This window comes from Bufo gargarizans, chromosome 1 (genome assembly GCF_014858855.1).
Source record: "Bufo gargarizans isolate SCDJY-AF-19 chromosome 1, ASM1485885v1, whole genome shotgun sequence".
NCBI classification, from domain to species: Eukaryota; Metazoa; Chordata; class Amphibia; order Anura; family Bufonidae; genus Bufo; species Bufo gargarizans.
In genome coordinates this window covers 60,224,077-60,243,899 of record NC_058080.1, presented here as the reverse complement: position 1 = coordinate 60,243,899, position 19,823 = coordinate 60,224,077, and the positions used below count along the sequence as shown (strand labels likewise).

At 44.3% G+C, this 19,823-nt stretch overlaps 1 protein-coding gene across 2 annotated transcripts in view; it reads right to left on the bottom strand.

Moving 5' to 3' along the window:
- The window catches only part of GRK4 (G protein-coupled receptor kinase 4), a 186,513-nt gene that overhangs the window by 74,596 nt on the left and 92,094 nt on the right, over positions 1 to 19,823 (bottom strand). The gene's annotated exons all lie outside the window — the stretch shown is intronic.

Below are 19,823 nucleotides of genomic sequence, written 5' to 3'. Positions count from 1 at the left end.
ATGGAACGGATGCATTCTGATGTGCAAAATCAAAACAAATCCGTTTATTTCCGGTATTCAGATCCTCTTCTGGATCTCATACCGGAATTAACAACGCAAGTGTGAAAGTAGCCTAAGAGTTTCAACGGTGATCGTGGATGCAGCCTGATTTTTCCGGATTGTTTTGTCTCTCTTCCATACATGTCTAAAGCAAACATCTAGATACCTTTCACGGAGCCTCAATATCGAGAAAAATTACACCTGCGCAGCAATGATTTTGCTACTGAGAGAAAACCATGTGATTTATACTAAAATGAGCGCGCCGATTCTAAATATGAACTCGGAATTTGCCTGACACGTCTAGATTTTAAGTACATGCAAAGCCTATTCAGTTCTAATATTAATGCATTATATTGGAGATATTCCGATGGACATGTTCAGACCTGTACGGACGCACTCAGGCTGATGTCAGCAGTAAGCATATAAGGCAAGCTGGACAGAATTTGATAAAGTGATCTGTTATAGTGCTATCAGTTTTGAAACTTAAGATGGATAAACGCAAATGTGTTAACGATCCCGACAATTTCTGCTACATACGTGGCAAATACACTGCTTATGATCAGCGCAAGAATCTGACAAAGCGAGTGCGTCTTGCAGCTTGGGATGCATTTGTGCTCGCAGTGCAGAACTTCCTTGGGAACAGACGAGCTGCAAACTATGCTGAATTAGTAGACAACATGCTTACAGCATATGAACAACTTGGCTGCCGAATGTCATTGAAAGTGCATTTCTCACATTCCCATCTTGACTTTTTCCCACCCAATTTGGGACACGTAAGCGGCGAACATGAACAGCGGTTCCATAAAGATATTTCCACAATGTAGAACAGGTATCAAGGCCACTGGAATCCCGACATGATGGGGGACTACTGCTGGTTTTTTGCAACGGAAAAATATGACCGTTCACAAACGCAAAAGCAGATGCCTGAAGCAGTAACAGTACTGGGCCTCGCTCAAGTAAGACTTTTAAACTGAAAAACTAGACTTTTAGAAATGTTGTTATCCCGTTACATTTTCATACACTGTTTACTACGCAAACTTTGATGTAGATCCAGTAATTGTTGGAGTAAAACTCGTTCTGTTCAAAATTATTCAATGCATTCCAAGTGCTTCATTCATTTAGGCATACTTATTACTTATGCATAGCAAAGTTTCGTGACATGTTACAACAATTCTGACTTCGGATTTGTAATCCGCACACTCGATTTAGTATAGGACAAATAGTTTTTGCCCAGTAGCAGATGAAAAGTTTTTTTTTGTTGCGTAGGTCTCATGCACACAAACGTATTTTGTTCCAGTGTCCGTTCCGTTTTTCTTTTTAGTTTGTGGACTGGATGAGGACCCATTCATTTCAATGGGTCCAGAAAAAATGCGGACAGCACACTGTGTTCTGTCCGCATCGGTATGTCCATTCTGTAGCCCTGTAAAAAATATAGAGCATGTCCTATTCTTAGGATAGGCGTTGTTACAATGGATCTGCAAAAAAAAAAAAACTGATGCAATACGGATGCCAAAAGGAAGTCATCCATATTTTTTGCGGACTGCAAAACACATACGGTCGTGTGAATGTAGCCTAATCCATATGCAAATGAGCTCCTGCTTGCTCCTCCCACTTCCTTTGCTAGCTGCCCCCTCTTCTTCTCCTTCTTGATTGACAGTGCCAGGTGAGACGACCATTCCTGTCAATCAAGAAGGAGCGGCAGGGGCTGGCAGAGGAAGCAGGCGCAGCAAGGGCGCACCACCTTTGGTGCACTTAACTGCTCATTTGCATATGGATTAAAAGTACCCTTTCTCCAGACTGATTCAGCTGAGCCAGTCCTACAAGTCATTGCATCTGGTTGAACAGTGAATTTACTGGTGACAGATTCCCTTTAAATTGACGGCCTTCAAGCCATTTCCTGCAGGAACGCAAGCACCATTATGGTTAATGTGGAAAGAACCTTGGAATTAAAATAAAGACAATGTATATTCTCGAAGACAGATGCAAAGAACAGTAAATGCAATTTTGTTTTGCACCTTACTCCATTTACAAGAATGGGCTCTCTGTAGGACGACTCGAAGAAGTCGTAGCGGCAGACAGGTCCGTGCGCCAATCTCCCTCCTGACTATGACGATTTAAGGGAGTTGTGTGCTCCGGTAACTGCATGCAGTCCGGGGTGTCTAAGACTGGAGAAGTCAGTGCTATCCAGACGTCAATGGAAAAAAGAGGGGGCAGCATTTACATCAAATACAGAGAGAGGCCTTATTAATATTCACATGTCTGGTGTGAGATTCTCAGGTATGAGGAAGCCATTCATTACTCCAGACGGAGAGGAATGTATGCACGCCATACGTCGCTAGCTACAAATAACCGAGGTTTGCGGTAAAACGGAAACCCTTGTGCCGGTGATGATACTCTTTAGATGATTTTAACACTTAAGATTATACATTATATGGAAGAAGATTATCTCTGATAATCCTATGAAAAGTTCTTCTTGTGCCAAACCAACCGGGGCATCTGATGCCGACGTAAATAAGGCCGATACAAAATGATGGATTCGCCTGCAATCACTTACGTATGAATGTTATATATGAATGCATTATAAATAACTGAATCCTTAAAGGGGATGTCCAAATGATATGCTATAAATGTCCGATAGGAGCAGGTCCCAATGGGAGGCCCGCACCTATCTCACACCAGGCTAGGAAATGGACAGATGTCTGTGCATGCATGGTTCTCTCTATTCACTTCAACAGCACTTCCGAAAATAGTCAAGTAACAGCGCTCAGCTATTTTCGGAAAAAAGGCAGAGCGCTCTGACTTGACTATTTTCGTAAGTGCTATTAAATTGAAGAGAGAGACCCAAATATGCACGCCCATGGTGCGGTCACGTTCTATAGACCGGAGTCTGCCGGAGGTGGGACCCGCACCTATCGGACATTTAAGGCCTATCCTGTGGATGGGAATAAATCTTTGAGGTTGGTAGTAGGTGTCCAAGAAAATGAAGTTCCAGAGGTATAAGGGTTTATAGCATTTCTCACCATCAATGACTACAACGGGGACACTGAGCCAATGCCCCCCCCCCTTCCCCTCATAGCAATATATCAATGGTTCTGATTGGTGGAGGTCTGAGTGCTGAGACTCGCACTGATCAGGGGGTTTGGGGATTACGGCACTTTTGACAGAAGCGTTGATACGAGCTCTGACAAACCTAGCCCATACATATCATCCATGGCCTACCATTATTCTGATGAAACGTAATGCAATACTACATACTTCCCTTGCAACATGTATCCAATACTGGTTAAGAAAGATCTTGCTGCAGCTGCATCCCCCTCTTACCCCTAAAAGATACTCTTTACAACTGATAGACATGTACAACTTCCTGGGAGAAAAATAGATACAGTTAAATTTATCATATACATAGGATATCAGTCAAATAGGACCTCAAAACCAAGGTCCCATAGGGTGAGCCGTTTCTAGTACTCCCATAGAAGTGAATAGAGAGAGCCATGGACATAAAAGGTCACCTCTCTAATCAGTCTATGCCTGGCTTTGCAATCTATCTGCACCCATGAGACATTTATGGCATATCCTGTCGGAGATAGGAGAAGGAGGTGGCATACCTACCACAGAGGCAGACCACACAACTGCACAAGGGGTGATTGGGGGTCCACTGTGAACTGTTTCACCTGTCCCAGGCATAGAATTATTGCATGTTCCATCAGATGCTAATCGGGGTAGCTCATTGCAGAGCTTATTTGAAGCTTCCATAGAAGTTGATGGTAGCTGTATAAATTCTTATGCACTGAGCTCCCCCTAGTGGTGGCTGCAGGCAGCCAGGTTTATGATATACTGTGTGAGGGGAAAGCAGGCGATTTACCAAGGTACTTACATCGGTTGTTTGGTGTAAATACAGTGAGAAATATATTGTGGAGAATGAGCGCCATATCTATGAAGCATCTGTTCTATTTTGACGCACACACGTAATGGGAATCTAGGTGTGATGGGGGGCATACTAAGGTTTGCTATGGGGCCCTATGAGATCTGTGTATGATTCTGGGAGAAGGCCGTTAATTCTCCATATAATCCTACAAGAATAGTCTATTTTAACCCCATGGATCTAGCTGTTTTTGAGAACTTTTACCTGGAAGAAATCCTAATAATATTAAAGTACACAAGCAGAAAAACAAGACGAGAGCCAAGGAGGATTCACGTAGACGGCTTACAACAGAGTCCGGCAGCATCTGTATATCACGTGTCCGGATTTATTCGTCTTATCTGGCAACCAGAACTACCCCACCTTATTGTAGTTGTACAATGGAGTCATTAACAGAAGATAATACCATTCAGTGCACATTTATAGCTTCTAGCACAAGCATCTGCTTCAGATTTATCACAGACGTTCTTGGAGGTAGAAGAAAGAAAGCATCAGGGATGGTGCCTCCGCTGTGAGATAATAGTATTTGGCAATTTATCTCCAAGAGGGATCTTAAAGGGACTCAGAGTGAAGCTTCCTAAACTGTAGAGATTACTTCTCAGCAGTCATCTCATCATCAAAGACAGGATTACATGGACAAGTAACACCTGCAGATAAGATAGGATCCAATGCTCAGTATAGGTTAAGACATCATCTTCCCCGCCCTGTGCATCTGACCTCAGAGCATGCCCACAACACTATAGAAGTCAATTGACATCTCCAGACAACAGGTTCCTATGACCATACGGCTACTGAATGCTGTTAATAGCAGCTTGGGAAAGATGGCCGCCCCCAATATCACGTAAAGAAAATAGAACAAAAAATGATCTACAATCATAAATTAAAAATAGATTAGAAAAAATGAGTGTGTCACTATCTGGTTTAAAAGGGGTTGCCCAAAGCTTTGGCTATAGATGGCCTATCCACAGTATAGGTCATCAATATATGATTGGTGGAGGTCAGACTCCTGGTACCACTGCCAATCAGCTGATTGAAGAGGCCACGGCGCTCCAGTGAGTGCTACGGCCTCCTCACAGCATATAAACTACAGCGCCGTATATTGTATAGTGGCCATGCTTGGTATTGCAGAACAAGCCCATTCACTTGAATGGGACTGAGCTGTATATAGACCATGTGACTGATAAACGTGAGATCACAGAAGAAGGAAGAGGACGCAGCACTCACTGGAGTGCAGCGGCCTCTTCAAACAGCTGATTGGTGGGGGGTTCTAGGAGTCTGAATCCTCCCAGCTAAAGAGGTGACATGACGTCGACAATATGTGACTACTGCCGCCAATCAATGGCCTCTTCAGTGCACCGCTGAGGCCAATGGTGATAGGAGTCTGAGGGCATTTTACAGGAGTTAGGGAAAGGTCTTGATGCCCACAATAAAACCTGGTGAAAGACATGACGTTGGCGGAAGTTGGATTTACAGAAGACACAAAAACACATTTCCAGAAGGATGAAGAGAGGAATGGTACAATTCAAACAGAAAGTGTTCCAGCCACCATTTCAAGGGGCTGTCTCATCAAGATAACCCCTGTCCATGTCCTATTAGTGTAAACGGGCATCATAAACTAGAGATTACAGAGAGATGCCACAAAGAATGTCTCCAGCTCTCGTGGACTTGGCCTGCTCATGTATGACACGACGGCCTGTCCATTTGAATTTGTGTGCTGGGTAATACTACATTTTCCCGACGTCGTCAAGGGTGCGATTCTTTTAGCTATAGATGCACACTTCTTGCTCGCAACATAATCTGGACCCATACAAACCAGTGATTGGAGAACTCTCCACTTCTCGAGTGCTCTTTGGAGGTCATCAGAAATAAAACGAGTTCATGTTTGAAGTTCAGAGGGAGGGTGCGGGTGGAATTATTTCCTGGACTGTTATGGAAGTCATCAACAGAAGTTGGTTGAGAGCTATTGACTCAGTTCAATGCCCCTCAGTCCATTGTATAACAGGAGGTTACAGAAAGCACACATGGTGCGTATATTTGGCAGGCCTTCGATATAATTAGGGCATAAGCCTGAATCAACAGAATAGACCTTTGGGTCTGGCTGGATAGCTGTGAAAACATGTCCATTCCAAATTAGTGTAAAGTGTTTCATTAGTCATCTGACAAGATCCAGAGACAACATGTCAAGACGTCCAGACGTGAGAACAGCAGTCTACAGCAAGGGGACTAAACTGACCGACCATAGTCCGTATCCAGACTAGGACACGTCAGCTTACCAGTCCTTGCAAACCTGCCACCATGCATTCTCTGGAGGAGGGCAGTGTCTGCTCCCATGTATCTAGAGGAACTACTGGCAGTTCTGGAAAGCCCTGACGTTCTGTGTGGTGGAATACACGAGGTCCCGATGCTGGTCAGCATCAAAATGTTATATGCAACTGCTCCAGGTAGTGCAGAGGACTTGGGAGCGTATGTCTCAATGAAATTTAGAGGTACAGTCTAGGGTGTGATTCATTGTAAGGGTCTGGTCTAATTAATTTTAGGGGTTGTTCTAGGGTTGGATTCATTTTAGAGGTCTGGGGTCTGATTCATTTTAGCAGTTGTTCTACGGCAGGGGTCTCAAACTCAGCTGGATATATGGACCGCACAGAGATTTTTTTTCCAGTTGACAGGCCGCAATATCCACATATATTGCATATTCAGCACATATGTATGTCACACACTCATTCTCCCCCTCTCCCCGAACTTCACCTCAGCCGGCCACACCTGGAGATTATGCCAAGAGCCATGGACAGATTGGTCATAGACCCTACAGGGAATTTCCCGGTGGGCCTATGCCTACGAGGGCCACCCAAGGCCTCCTTAAAGCCGCCAGCCGGGTACATAATGATCTGATTCTCTCTTACGCACCAGGCCAGCAGCCGCAGTTGCCCGCCTGAATTCAATTGTATCAACGTCCTCAAGACAGAGATACAGTTGAATACTGTGAGGCAAGTGGCAGTATTTTGTGCTGCACTTTGGTATTTGCTTCTGCTGGGGCGGTGTATTGCTCTGCATTATGGTATTGCTGGCCCTGCCTACATATGTTGCCCAACCTTCTGTCAATTTGGACCCACCTGCAACATGGGGCCACTTTTACCCCTTTTAGTTCCTAGTCCTCCAAGACCTCTTCTAGTGGTGGCCTTTCTTTCGGGTTCCGAAAGATTATACAACCGAGATTTGGGCAATTTAGCTCCAGGAATAAGATTGACGGGACAGTCATACTCCCGGTGCGGAGGCAGCGCCTGATTAACACACTCAGAGAACACATCAGAAAATTCTGAAATGAACAACATTAGAACAGTTGTCCATGCAAAAATCACTCCAATGGAGAATGTGTCTCATTTGCTAATCGATGTTAGGGTTATGTTTGCTTAACCATGGTAGACCCAACACCAACGGAGCAGGCAGACCCTCCAACGCTTAACAGGAGATAGATTCCTGATGAAAATCACCCACTCTTAAATGAATGTCATTCACTACCTGCGACAGGCATTTTTGGGTGAGAGGTGCTGAGTCAATTGCAAAGACAGAAACACTTTTCTCTAATGCATTAGGAGTCAACCCGTGAATGCTAACAAACTGTCCATCAATCAAGTTAATTCCTGCCCCACTGTCAATAAATGCTTCGATTTTCACAGTTTTGGACTCTAGCGCCACGTCGGCAGACAGGAGAAAACAGGTACTACCAGTAAAAGACAAGAGTAGGTTTTCTTGCTCCCCACCCACACCAATAGTAATTTGGGGATTAAACATCTTTTTCTTTTTGTTTACACCTTGATGCTGCTAGTACAGACAAATATTCACAAAATGTCCCTTCTTGCCACAACAAAAGCAGACTCCTTTCACATGACCCAAGCTTTTGCCAGTAGTTCCAGGAGTAGCTCCTGCCCAACTGCATAGGCTCATCACAAGGCGCAACCACCAGTGTCTCTCCACCATAAGTGTCAAAGGAAGCAGTACCCCTGTTGGACAGCACGTCCTGAAGGTGAGGACCCCTAGATCTCTCCCTCAGGCGTCTATCCAGACGTACAGCAAGGGCCATAGCTGCTTCCAATGACTCAGGATTTTCATGAAAAGCCAATGCGTCCTGCAGTCTCTCAGAGAGACCCTGACAGAATTGGCTACGGAGAGCAGGATCGTTCTACTTTGTACCGGTAGCCCATCTCCTAAATTCAGAGCAATAAGTCTCCGCAGATTGTTCTCCCTGCCATAAACCCAGTAACTTGGTCTCGGCCTGAGAGATCCAATCCGGGACATCATAGATAAGACCTAAGGCTCGAAAGAATTAATCTACCGACCGGAGGGACGGTGATCCGAGTGGCTGAGAAAAAGCCCAAGATTGGGCGTCCTCTTTAAGCAACAAAATAATCATACCCACACGTTGACACTCATCCCCAGAAGAGTATAAACGCAGCCTAAAGTATAATTTACATGAATCCCTGAACCGGATAAAATTGTCACTACCTCCGGAAAACCTGTTCGGGAGAGCCACCTTCGGTTCAGGGAAGGCCTGGGACCCACCACTGGACCAGTGCAGACATAGTATCCATAGCTGCACGGATCAGAACAAAAATGGCGGCATTGGCTCTGGATAATGTTATGGATGTAGTAGGGGAGGACACCAAAAGACAACAAGAATGAAGAGTTAAGACACTGGGCCTCACCACTAGGGGCACCTCTCGATGTTAGAGATGCCCATACACAGGAATCTGGAAAACCCTGGTAACCCTCGGATGCCCTAAAGGTAATGACAGGGCAGAGACAACCCGTTCATTCCCTGGTGAAGAAACCATGCGTCTCGCTGAGGCCTAGTAAACAACCAGGGGGTGGGGGGGGGGGATACAAAACACAACAAGAGGAACACTTAAACATCTGAAGATGATGGATGAACAGGACTTCAACAAGAACCACACCCCAGCTCTTCCAAAACCAAATGAAGCTATCCAGAGCAAGGAGTGATGGGTAAAGTCAGACTAAATAGGAAGAGGTAAAGGTCACATGATCCACACCTGAACAGGAGGTGTGAACATACCAGCAACACACAGACAAAGTGAAACCAAAAGAGGCTGTCAGATCACTAATGTGCAGTCTTTCAGACCTTCTAACACCTGTCACAGGTGTGACACCTTCCTACTAATCTGTGCACGAGACACAGCTCAGCAAGGAGCGTGCCAAAATCCTATTCACCCTATTAGATCTCTATTAGGCCTCTTCCACACGAACGTGTGCGCCCCGTGGCCGTGCTGCGGCCCGCAAATTGCAATGCATGAACACCCACCGTGGGGCATCTGCAGCGGATCGCGGACCCATTCACTTTAATGGGTCCGCGATCCGACCATTCCGCAAAAAGATAGAACATGTCCTATCTTTTTGCGGAACAGGAAGTACGGGACTAAACCCCAGGGAAGCACTCCATAGTGCTTCCGTTCCACACCATTCCGCATCTCCGGATTTGCGGACCCACTGAAGTGAATGGGTCCGCATCCGTGATGCGGAATGCACATGGAATGGTGCCCGTGTATTGCGGATCCGCAAATGCGGTCCGAAATATGGCCACGGACCGCACACGTTCGTGTGAAAGAGGCCTTAGAGTGAATGGGACACGGGATCAAAAGATCCCAGGTTCTAGCCACCTAAGGGGGCTAATAGTTATTAAAAAAAGTGAAAAAAGTTTAAAAAAACCACCAAAATATTTGTAATCCCCCTCATTTTCCCAATTTTGCATATAAAATATATAAACAATAAAAAATGTAACATATTAGTTATCTGCGTCCGAAAATATTAAAATATTTTAAAAATTTGCCAGCGCGGTGAACTCCGTAACGGAAAAAAAATTTGCACACGATTTGCCATTTTTTACTCACCTTGTCCCCCCAAAAAATTGAACAGTGATTAAAAAGTCATACATACCACAAAAATGATACCAATAAAAACTACAGTTCTTTCCGCAAAAAAAAAAAGTTCTCATACAGCTCTGTAGACCGTAATATAAAAAAGTTATGGTTGTCAGAAGATGGGGATTCAAAGATAATTTTTTTTTTTAAGTAGCAAAACAAAATAAAAAGTATACAAGTTTGGTATCGATGTGATCGCTCAGTGAACATCAGTGATGCCAATTGTGGGGTTTTTGTTCAATTTCTTCCCATTTTCCAATACAAGACATGGTAAATTAAATGGTGCCATTAAAAAATGCATCTTGTCCAGCAAAAAAAATAAAAATAATAATATATATATATATATATATATATATATATATATCTATCTATATAAATTTCGACTCACTATGTGGTGCCTTATCTACGATGCTTAAGCCATGGATTTGCTGGACTAGCCCACCTACGGACGATACCTTCACATATGGCATACATGGAGTATGGATGGATAAATCCTAGCAAATGACACAGTTCTACACTATACGTTGGTGCCATATAAAGTAATAAAATCTGCAATGACAAGAAATATGCAGCATATGGTTTAGCCCAACGGAGAGAGCAGAGTGATGTCATCGACCTCTTGCTGCTTTCTACTAAAGAGAAACCCAAAGAAAACAAAGAAGCCTAAAATAATCCCCATGAAAAATAAAAGGTAAAATCCAACCCTTTTATTATCCTCAATACTGGGAGTAGAAAAGTATGTAACATACCAGAGAATTATATCATGTAAGGAAACTGTGCTAACAATAAAAAAGGGAAAAATGTACGTATGATATTTACCGCTGCGCAGGGGTTTCCAGCACATAAAAGAATATTATAATAGAAATAGGTTGAGCATGAAAAGTACAAATGACTCATATGTATATATAATCTGCTACGTTCTCGTACTGGAAAGACTACACACGGCTTCTGGTGATATTAAAGGAGTAGTCCAGCAAAGCAAAAAGAGAGCACTCAGAGTGGAATTAAGAAATAGAAGCCATAACTCTCAGTCTGATACTTTGCATCCGCCGCTGGAAGCCCCTTCTGCTCTCTAATTCCTGGCCCCATCTTGACAGCCGAGAAACGACTGGAAATGCCCACTGGTTGCAGGCATTGACTGAGCGGGCATCTCCCGTGAGTTGAGATGGGACATGAAATTAGAGACCAGCGGGGACATGACAGGGGCATACACTGATCTCATAGGGCACCATAGAAAAATATGGGCCAAACCCGGGCGTGTATCACACACTCCCAGGCATCGCAAAACGCAAGGCACGATGCCCCAGATTACGGACAAATGTACACTTTTTAAATAAAAAATTGCAACAAAAAAAAAGTTGCCATCCCCTCTCTCATGACTTCACTGGATATTGGAAAAGACTGTGGAACACGTGCTTTGTAAGTATTGCGCTCTTTCCCAACAGCATACTTCTCAATGTATTTCTACCACACCACCACCACAGCTCTATGTCTTCACAGTCTATTTTAAAACTGTCTGCCTCCTGCCACCACTAGGGGGAGCTCAGTGAACAGGAATTTATACAATTATTACTGACTGCAATGAAAGCTGTACAGATCTCATTGCACTGAGCTCCCCTTAATGGCGGCTACAGTGTTTTTATACTGGGAAGAGAAGACGGAGTTCAGGGCCAGGCCCCCCCCCCCCTCTCCGCTCTTGCCCCCATAGCAGTTGCATGGTCTACCTCCTAGGAAGGTATTGCACTTGGACCCGATAAGCATAGGAACAGGATAGGAGGCGATCAGTGAGGGTACTGATTCTTATTTTTTTTCTAAACCCATTTTAAAATAGGTGCTGTAAAATGTCTTGCTAGACAACCCCTTTAAAGGGCCTCTCAACCCTTACTTTTGCTTTTTCTTTTAGATGTAATATCTTAAACCTTTCTCCGCCTGCACAGTACTATTACATTGCTCCAACTACCTAGTTAACATGAAGCAGTGTAACAGCACGTCACAGCGGCTTGTTCAGGAGCTGGGCCCACGCTATCACTTGTAGGTTCCAGCAGCATTATATAGCTGGTAGCCTGCTCTCACTGCCGGGATCAGAAATACCTCCGATCTGACCACAGTGCTTGAGCATGCAAGACAGAGGGAACAGCTTGAAAAAGGCTTCTTTTAGCCGAAAAGTTTCATCTTACATAGAGGACTGCTGTCTCCATTCTTTATGAGTGCCGTGGCCTTTCCATACAGCTGATTGGCAGGGGTTCCGGGAGTTGGACCCCCACTGATCTGATATTGATTATCTATCCTGAGGATAGGGAATTCGTATTATACACTAATGACCTATCCAGATTTATTGAGCCCAATTTCATAAGGATATCCTATCAGGTCATTCTGACCCCCATTCAGGCCTACTATTAGCCAGAGTGAAGAGGTTATAAAAGTGTCTCACTTTTGAGGACTCTGTACAATGCTTCATTTTCACTGTGGAGGCAACATAGGTGAACTGAACACTCGCAAGATGGTTTACTCACTGGGGTCCCATCAGTGATCCAGGAGCCCTTCTGTCCCGTTGGCACAGTGCGCAGGGCTCCCTCTTTTCCTCCTGCTGCCATGCTGACAAGCGTGGGCAGCAGCAGCGTATCTGTGCTCCATCCCAGAGTTTACTTCCTGCTTGAGTCCTGTACTGGTTGTCAGGGCTTCTATGGGTGTGTCTCTCCTCCCTTGTGAGGCAGCATGTGCACCCCCTATCTCCCCAGCCTATGGCTGGATTTCAGGAAGTATTTAAATGGCACTTCCTGCCCCAGGAAGATGCCTGAGAAATATTGGTCACTAACTTGTCTAGTTCCTTGTGTGAAGGTGTTTCTGCTTTTCTGCGTACCGGACCCTGCTTTTGGATTTATCGGATTTTGCTTGTTTACCGCCTGCCTCTGACCTCGGACTTCAGTTTACGGACCTTGCTTGATCGCTGGCTGCCCTGACCCTGGACTTCCTGACCACATACTTCCCCTCGGTGCTTGCACCGGTATCTCTGACCTCATGGTCAGCTGCCACTGACTCGGGGACTGCTCTGGAGTGGCACCTGGCAACTAGCCTCGCAGCTCAAGCCTATCCTCAACATCAAAGGTTCTAGTGAAGACCAGGTAGTTGCTTAGTCATTCCCCTCCAGAGTATAGCCAGTCAGTGGCACAGTGGGTCCACACCCACTTGCATAACACCTTCCAAGAAACGCTATACCTTTTAGAATAACAGGTTTACTTCACTAATACAGCACATATACAATACAAAAATATACCGTCTGGAAGTTCATTTTCAGTCACAACCAGTTCCGGAGTATGGCTTAAAGTCTCTGGGTCCCAGTGCCAAATTTGGACCAGAACACCCACCAAGATTTACCTCTTATGCACTGATGTTTTTTTTTTTTGTCCCACCCTTAGGACTCGCTTTCCAGACACAAAGATCCAAAGAAAGTACAAAACAGTATATTTAAGTGGACTCCGCTATCCCATAGAGAATGATTGGACAGGCACGGCACATGCTCGACCTGCCACCACATTTATTTTGGGGTAAAGAGCCCCCATTCTCGTGAGCCCAAAAGTAAGACAACCCGTCACGGACGTTCCCCTGACAGGTGGCAGGAGATCGGTGAGACTGGCAACACGTGGTTTGATCTGACAGGTTTTCCGTTTGGATCAATGACGTCTGTGTTGTTTCTGGTGCTTGCACCCCTTCTTTCCCCAGATGTGGCTATTAGGGTCCTTTAACCTTTAATTTATAGTTGCTTCTCCCACAATGCTGTGCGGTTTATAGCTTCTGTTTGGACCTTTGGATAGATTGTGGTTGGATCTCGGCTGAGTTCCTGGTGCTTCCATTGCTCCTTTGAAGTTAAGTCTTTTCTTTCCCTTTTGTATTTTGTTTGGGTTCTGTGTGTTGCATTTCCCTATTGTTTGTATTAGGCCTGAAGGAGACTCCTGTTCGTCCCTTGTTTTGAAGGAAGGAACAGGTAGTGTCGTCCATGCCATTAGTACCAGGGTCCTATATGGCTTGATAGGACTCTAGGTATTCCTGCATATGAACTCACCTACCTTTGGGGTCTGTTCATACTGGTAGTAAGTCAGGATTTTGGTTAGGGTTTTCACTAGGAGGTGTCTATTTTCCTTTCCTAGTTTTCAGGCCTGATTCTCTGTTCTCCCCTTCCCTCTTGTGCTCGGTGTGGTGTTTACCACCCACACTGAAGCGTGACACCACCACAGATCTAATAGCTATCACCTATCTGCAGAATAGGTAAAAAATTGATATAGCTGGAATACCCCTGTAGTAAAAAATGCCTCCATAATGTTAAATGACGTCATATAAAGACAATATTATTGATTTAGATGTATTTTAGGCAAAAAAATAAAAAATTTCGTTTTTTTAAATTAAAAATCTTGTTTCATTTCCCTTTCAGCTCCTGTCACAGAACTGAATTTTTCTACAGTATGTACTATAAAAGATAGAAGAAGCAAAGCAAAAATGTACTGTTAACTATTACAAAAAAATTGTTATCTCAAAATGCATATACATCAATAATAAAATGACTCTAAAAGTGTCCATAGTTTTTAATAATACATTATAAGTAAAATGTTTAAATGGGGAATGGACGGGCACAGTATAGAATTTGATGTATGCATGCTAAAGGGGAACGTCAGCAGCTGGTAGGGTTGATCCTTGGTGCATGCGCAAAAGTCATCTGTGCTCCAGGGGAAGCGGAGGCAGATGCACTGCACAGGCGCCAATAGTGGGAATTATGGCATAAGCAGGAGTCAACAAAGCCTGGCAAGATGCCTGGGTCTGTCACTCAAGGGGCGGGGGAGTAGCTGCAAGTGACGGTGGAGGATCTCTGGGGCTCAGGCCAGCCCCTTGGTGCTCCAAAGACCTAATTAACATATTAAGAAAATGCTAATTTTCTCAGGAGCAGTACAATGGAGGATCATAAGACAAGTATCGTTCTCTTCGGCAGAATCAACCCTACCTGGGACTATGAGAATTCTGACGTACTTTTGTAAAACTTCAATTAAAAAAAACACAAAGGTGATACTATCAAATGCAGCCAATGTAAATATGAAAAAAAAAAATTGTACATATACCCCTCTATGACCAAAGACCTCACATTTACACAAAGCAGGTGTGATTGCATTACCAGAAAGGCCACCATTGTTTGACTGTCATCCATATTCTGACAGATCTGGGTGACCTGAACACACTTTCAATAGAGTTTTTGAGGCCTGAACCAATATTTATAAGGAACTATTTGCTAAGGACTGACAAATCTCAGGAAACCTACATTGCACAAGAATAGCAGGGCAGCACGGTGGCTCAGTGGTTAGCACTAGTGCCTTGCAGAGCTGGTTCCCTGGATTTTGATCTGACCAAGGACCCGTTTGTGTGGGTTTCCTTCCACACTCCAAAGACATATGATAGGGAACTTAGATTGTGAGCCTCATATGGAGGCAGCAAGTGAGGCTAATGTCTGAAAAGTACTGGCGGATATATCTAGATAAGTGCTCTGTGGTCGGACCATGTTGTGGTCCTTCAGCTTCCAGCAATCCTTGCGCCATTGTATGTGACTTGACAAGCTTTAGTAAATGACTCCTCTATTTTAGGGGAAACATAACTAATATCAGCCAGCAGGTGTCAGCATTACTCAGTGATGCTGCATCCTACTCATGTAAAGGAGGAGCATGCCAGGAAGGGGAGGAGAATAGACAGGAAGTATTCTACATGGGTGAAAGGGACATGTGCCTGGCCTAGCAGTGTATATGGGAGGTATGTGGCTGAGTCAACACTACATAAACGGGACATTAGGCTGCACTTTATATAGGGATATTAGGCTGCTATATATATTGGGATATTAGGCTGCATTGTATATAGGGCTATTAGGCTGCACAGAATACACAGTATTTGGGATATTTTGCTGCACTGTATATAAGGGCCTTTAACTTGTACAGTACATTGAGGGAATGTAGCTGAACTGTAGATGGCTTAAACTTAATGGGGTTGTCTGAGTTCATCAAAACTGTCCAATGTATACTCACCGCTTCAATCCCCCTTCACTCCAGCACCACCACTCCGGTCCTCCCTGTCGGACTTCATTTACATGGCTGAAATGGTGACAAGCCCATTTAGGCCAATCATTGGCCTCACCACTCTTGTGCTCCATACTGCTGAGGTCAGTGATTGGCTGCAGTGGTCATGGGGATAGACAAGCAATTCACCATTGCAGCCGTGTAAACAAAACTTGGCAGGGAGGACCGAAGTGGCAGTGCTGGAGCGGAAAGGGTACCGGACTAGCGAGTACACATTATTTCGATATTTTTAACACCATCCCTGACTTTGGTCAGATTAAAGGGGTTTTCCGAGTGTTTAAGGGAACTTTCACACTATAGCGATATTCTTTTCCGGTATTGAAATCCGGTAAAGGGTCCTAATACCGGAAAAAAACGCATCAGTTTTGTCATAATGCATTCTGAATAAAAAGCAATCCGTTCAGTATGCATCAGGATGTCTTCCGTTTTTACTGACCAAAATCCCGGAACTTGCTGGATCCGGCACTAATTTCCATAGAGATGTATTAATACCAGATCCGGTACCAAGTGTTCTTGAAATTGCTGCATCACCGGATCCGGTTTTCCAGTCTGCGCCGGAATATAGGAGGAGCAATTTTCGCTTTTGATCTTTGAAAAAATTTAAATACCAGATCCTGTTATTCCGGATGATATGGGATGAGACGGATCCGGTATTTCATCGGATTTGTCTAATGGACCTGGAAAACAAGGGTATTCGTTTGTATACGGTTGTCGGAACTGCCTGCCGGATTCTAATAACGCTAGTGGGAAAGTACCCTAATACTGATGACCTATCCTTAGGATAGGTCATCTGTATCTGATCGGTGGACAACACCCCACTGATCAGCTGTTTGAAACAGGCCATGGCCTCCTCACAGCTCGGTACATTGGATAGCGGCTCAGCCCCATTCATTTGATGGGGACCTTATTTGCGCCTAGGCCATGTGACTGATGAACGTGAAGTCACATGGCCTAGGAAAAGGCCATTGCGCCCACTGAAGTACCTCGATCTCTTCAAACAACTGATCGGCAAGGGAGGTGGACCACCAGCGATCAGATACTGATGACCTATCATGAGGATAGGCAATCAATATTAAACATTCGAACTACCCCTAGGAATACGTGGCTGGCACATATACAGTACATGTGCAACACGTGGATGGCACTGGAAGCTCAATGGCCATGACTGTAAATTTTTTAAGGCAAGACACTAAAAATTGTCCCAGTATGCTGCCAGCTTGTTGGGTATATATCATAATGGAGAGGAGCAGAGAGGGGGAGGCATAAAGTAAATGTAATGCATGGCCCTTGGGTGGAGTCAACTGCTCCCCCCCCCCCAAATATTTATCATTTCAGTTGCCATTAGTCTGTTACATAGTTACACAATGTTTACAAACAGTTTTGTTTTTTGAGTGTTTTTTTTTCTATTGTAGCAAAAAACATACCCAAAAAAGTTTTTTTTTAGCAATCTGAATTTTTCAAGATCAAGTCCCAAAGACCTCACCACCAGGAGACCAAAAAAAAAAAAGAAGAGAAAATTAAAAAATAATCCTCATATTACTTAGTTAAATCTAAGCGGCTTAGGTTTGTTTAGAACTGGATCGTGTCTCACGGGAATGGATTTTCTGCTTCCATTGTTGTTATAAGCTGCCAGTTCTCATGTCACTCATGGCGCTGGAGACAGAGTAGACAGCACACAGTCTGAACATACGCACGAGGCCCGAGAGCCAAGTGCCATGTTTATTTAGTGGTTTTTATAGCCCTATCCACATTCTTTGGTACAGCCTGTTGTGTAGTCGTAAATATGAGAAGATGCACAAAGACAAAAAAAAAAAAAACTGTACTTGTAATAAACACATGCCCACGAAAAACCTGGACAGGTGCCATGCCAAGCATCAAGAGTACGTCCACATGGGGCGTAGACAATGCAAGTTTTCCACCAGGGAGTTGCGGACGGAATATCATTTATTTATTTTTTTGCTATGCATGTTTTAGTGCTTATTTTTAAAAGATTGTCCCAAAGGCTTATGCACACAGCGGCATTACATATACATGGAATCTACAGATCTATGTTGTACCGCCATTTGCCTTGGAGATCATATAGAGGTTTTTTTTTTTTCCCCAAAGATTAATTGAAAAATATTTCATATTGCAATTTGTGGAGAGCCTATTGCTATAAAATACAGATCCATAACCACTCCATGTCCCATTTTCATAAAGAGCTGTGTGTAATATTCTTTTGTCTACTTCTGCTCTAAGCTCAAATCTCCCAGGGCTTCCCTGCTGCTTCAGGGTCAGCGTCATTGAGTCATAGTCATGAAGTTGTAGTCTTTGTATCACATACTGATTAAGGCCTCATTCAGACAGTCATAACAAGGATGCGGTATCCATATTTTAGCCGCAAATCTTGTCCAGATAGCTGATCTAATGACCTGAAATTAGAGCATCAGGCAGTAGATCCTTATGATGCCACTAGTTTGAGACATTAGACCAGATATCTGGCTGAGATTTGCAGCTGTAAAACATAAGCTGACATATACCCATATTAAAGGGAATGAGACCTTAAAGGGTTTTTCCGAGCTTTTTATTCTGATGACCTATCCTCAGTGAGAGTCCGACACTGTCACGGGAAGTACGGGGAAGGAAAGACAACCAAAGGGAACCACAACAAAACAACAACAAACTAGGCCCCAAACCTAGGGAGTAAAGAGGTCATCTCCTAGCATTCCCTGACACTCACCCTAAGCTGCTAACAACATGTGCAAATCTCAATGGTAGAAATGCACATGCACAGGAACCTGAGGCTGCATAAACACTGCACCAAACCCTCAGCTTAGGGAACAGGGAAAGAGGAAACCGTCTCCTTCCAAACTAAAGGAGCAAGTGTCTCCCTGAGGCCTAGTCAGGACAGACACACCAAGAAAAGGGAAAGGACTTAGCTTGAGATGTAACTGGAACAGGAGAACCACCACACAAGCAGAGCACTCCACAGAAGAGCTATCAGCCGCAAGGAAGCAAGTGAGAGGCGGAACATATAAAGAGCCACCTGACTGATAATGAGCAGCATCAGCAACAATGAAAACAAGAGAGATCTGTCAGATAGACTGCTGAGTCTTCCGTCTATTTAAACTTCTAAGATCTCTCCCAGGGCCGACGGTGACAGACACACGGGATCAGCTGTTTGAGAATGCAGCGGCGCTCTTCCTTCTCTCTGCTTTTCCGAGGCCGAGTGACTACACGTTCATGTGTCACTTGGCCTAGACTGAGCGCAATAGTGAATGGGGCTAACGACATACCAAGCACGGCCACTATACAATATACGACGCTCTGCTTGGTGAGCTGTGAGAAGGCAGCGGCACTCACAGGAGCTCCAAAGCCTTCTCAAAACAGCTGATCGACGGGAGTCGAACCCCCACCGATCAGATACTGATGACCTATCCAAAGGATAGGTCAACAGTTAAAAAAAATCCTGGAAAACCCTTTAAAGGGGTTTTCCAAGATTTTTTAACTGATGACCCATCCTCTGGATCTGATCAGTGGGGGGTCCGACACCTGGGAACCCCATCGATCAGCTGTTTGAGAAGGCACCGGGGCTTGCAATAGTGCCGCGGCTATACAGCGGCATCACAGCCCAGCCCTATTCACTTCAAGGGGGCTGAGCTGCAACCTAGGCCATGTGACCGATGAACATGACATCGCATGGACAAGGAAAAGCTGAGAGAAGGCCACAACACTACTGTGAGCATTTTCTGTTTTAGCTTTTTAGATCAGCTTCATTATGGAAGAGCTGTGATGTGTGACTACTGTGCTACATTGCCTACAGGCAGTCTAATGTAGTCTGAGACACACCCA